The sequence below is a fragment of the Phlebotomus papatasi genome, chromosome 3 (assembly GCF_024763615.1).
Source record: "Phlebotomus papatasi isolate M1 chromosome 3, Ppap_2.1, whole genome shotgun sequence".
In the NCBI taxonomy this organism is placed as follows: domain Eukaryota; kingdom Metazoa; phylum Arthropoda; class Insecta; order Diptera; family Psychodidae; genus Phlebotomus; species Phlebotomus papatasi.
In genome coordinates, this window is record NC_077224.1 from 33,789,270 (window position 1) to 33,792,910 (window position 3,641).

Below are 3,641 nucleotides of genomic sequence, written 5' to 3' on the forward strand. Positions count from 1 at the left end.
ATAAACCAGTGAGATTCGTCTTTGTCTCGCATTCAAAACGCATCCGCAATATTGAATATAAAAAAGGTGTTCCATCTCTCCTCGAATTAAATCTGTATAAAAACTTGTAAAATGAAAAATGTACAAAATGGCGAAGAAAAACCGGTACATCAAAATAAATAAATAATAAAATAATGTTCCAAAAATTAGCTCGTCCACGGACACAGAAGTTTTTGGAAAAAATTTGTGCTTTCTACGAGACTCAATAAGATACCTAATATGAAAACGAATTTTTTCCGCAACGTGGCTCATCCATGAACACTGAAAATTTTCGGAACAAATTTGTACCCTCCAGGAGTAACGAAAAGATACTCAATATTAGTAACTAATTTGTTCCGAAAGTCACCATCGCAGCGAGGAAGACGTTAAATTTGTGGCATTTTTCAATCTATAATATTTACGGTTTCACTTTTTTTAATTTGAGATTCCCGAGATTTCTTCCCCTCCTGCTACCAGCACTCGCATGTGATTTTGTAATGCACAAGTCTGTATAAAACACTGTTAAGCTGAATTTTATTTGATGTTCCTTATGAACTTTCGCCATCGAAATCCATTTCGACTGAAGTACAGACCTTAACTGTTAGACGAAACGGACGAGATCTTTTAAATTGCATTAATTTGTTCCCGATAATTGGAACTAAATGTCTATATTTGGTTCCGACTTTTAGCAACAAATTTGTACTTCTTAAGAGAGACAAAAGGATTCCCCATATTATTAACGATCTTTGTTCCAAAAATTAAATCGTCCACGGACACCGAAAATTTTTGAAACGAATATGTTACAAATGTAGGGATAGTATTTTTATGAAAAAAATCTACAAATTTGTTCCTGACAGTGGGAACAAAACAGTAGAGCGCAACAAAATTCTATTCCAACTCACAGATCAAATTTGTATAAAACGAAATCTACTGAAATTTGTAGGTATTCCACGGTATCGAAACGGTTCTAAAAGAAAACTTACCCAATTGTCACTATTCTTAACAAAACCGTGAGGAAAAATATTGGAACGAATAAATACCTTTTCTAGGTACATATTTGTCCTGTAACAAATTGTTCTAAAGAAAATTTTTACCAATATTTTGGTCAGTGTCCAAAAGTTTTTACTGTGATTGTGCAATTTGCTAACAATACTACAATTGGACTTCAGATAAAAATTAGTTATAGTTTCATAACTGGTTTATTATATGGATTCATAATCAATTATACCCTTTTCAGAATTGTAAGAAATTGCATGACCTTTGGAACTATACCAAATGTCACCCTATTCGGTTTATAAAAATACGCTCTCTAGAGCATTTTTAACCTTTGACCTTGAAAAATCTTTAATTCAACAGTATTTTCTTATATGAAATTATCACCGAGTCGGCCTCTAAAACATATTTAAAAATAAAAAAAAATCGCAGGATGCGTTTTTAAAGATTCCCAAGAAGAACACGGTTTTTGGAAAGAATGAAGGAAAAATAAAGGTCATGTTAATTATTTATTAGTTTGACCTGCCAATATTATAAAGTTTTTAAATTTCGAATCGTAAGGGATAGGGGAAAGAACTCTCCTTTCGAACGTTCATGCCTTCGAATACCGTGATTTTTCTTTTATTTTTCCTAAGAGACTTATAAATAATTATCACATAATCATAAATATTGATGATAAGCTAACTAATATTTAATAGAAATGTGTAAGTCTCTTACGAAAAATAAAAGAAAATTCACATTATTCGAAGGCATGAACATTCGAAAGGAGAGTACTTTCCCCTACCAAAAAAGGCCAAAAAATAAACCTGTTTCCCCCTATCTTTTAAATGTGTCAAATGCAATTTGTCCTTTGAAGAAATAGAAATTTTGGACTATGAAGAAAATAAAAAAAGAAATTTTGTCACTTGAAAATTTAATTTTTTTTATCAATTTTTAGAGACAAAGATATACGTAAAACATGTATGTCTCATTTTTCTCTCCTTCACAAAATCTCATAATGCATCCCAAGGCTAAAATCCGCCTTTGGGTTTTCAACCTTTTTCAATGAGTTTTTTGTGTGCTCTGGGGAGCGCTTCGCAGAAGGGTAGACAGACAGACGATGAGCGTGAACAAAAAACAGTAGAAAAAACGAGACAACTGATGGCGCGTGATGCCTCTTTTCACCACCAGGGGACATCACGGATGCTTTGAGTAGCTCCGCGAGAGCTTGAATCTGGAGCTTTTTTTTCCTTGACGATGCTCTTAAGGAATTTTCCTACGCTTCCAATTTTCTTTACATAAATATATTGATCACGGAGTGATGCTGATAATATAATTTTCGCGATCCCATCTTGAATTTCCCACAAATGAATATCTGGCATATCTCTGTAAATTAACTGTGTTTTTTTTTCAATTCCATTTCATTTCCGATAAATTAATAATAATTCTCAATTTATCCATTTTAACTGAAACCCATTGCATTTACTCAGAATTCAGCTACTTGTTAAAGATTCTTTTATAACCTCGTAATAATCTTTTAATGATCACAAAAGGGATACCCAAAGCAATTAATTGATCTTCTACTCCCGTTAAATCTCTTCCTAGCATCTATACTTCTCTAAGATCATTTACACTTCCTATTTTCACATTTGAATCATTTCACTGAAACTATTTAAAGTCAATCTCTAATTTTCTTCTCCGAGTGCATTATGCATTTCGAGTTGTCAGAATACAAGTCAAATAAGTCGATCTTCTGCAAAATTCGCATTTTTTCGCCTTTCGGGCACTCCCCGACACCCTCAACCATCCCTGTGAATACCATACCGGAAAGTAAACCATTCTCAAAAATATAGAGGTTTCAGATATTAAAATCCTATACTCAGAATGCAAAATCTCAACTTGAAATCGCGATCCTTGAAAGCTGACCATTCGCAACTTATCCGTTTTATATGTTGAGCCGTCGATTTATCTTGTAATGATTATCAAAAGATAGCATTCTAAAACTGATCTATCTTTGCTTCTAAAATTACTCAATATGAAAATCTTTTCTTTTTTTTCAATCTGGTAGAACTATTAAATAATTTTATTCTCAAATTGATGGTAGTGAAATTCTTTGGAAAGAACTATATATCTGTCGATAAATTGAGTGTTTCACTTATCTTGTTACAAGCTGCTCTACTCAGATGGACACTTCGGGTGCGGTCGTCTTAGAAGCTTTTCCTCTTTTCTGCATCCCCTTCAGAACGTTTCTTTTCTCTCTTCTTGATCCTTCCAACGATCACAAACTACATTAAGTTCTCCATGTATTTTTCAAGAGTTCGACTATGTCATATCACTCCAATAAATATCACTCAAATTCACAACTTAACATTTTTTTAAAATTAATTTTTTTTCTTTGTCGTATTTATCAATTTGATTCGCGGTACTGAGGGCGTATAATTCTGATTCCGCTTCTGAATATGTGAGATCAAAATAACCGAGGACTTGGAAATCGGGCATAGTAGCACAACTGGTGGTGGTGGCCCGACAAGATTTCTCTTGTTAAGGGTGTGTTGATGTTCTCGTAGCTCAGGATCAACTGTCTGTCGGCTCAGAGCATTATACCATCGGAAGGCATGATCGCTCTCTGCTTAAAGATGCACACCCTTCAC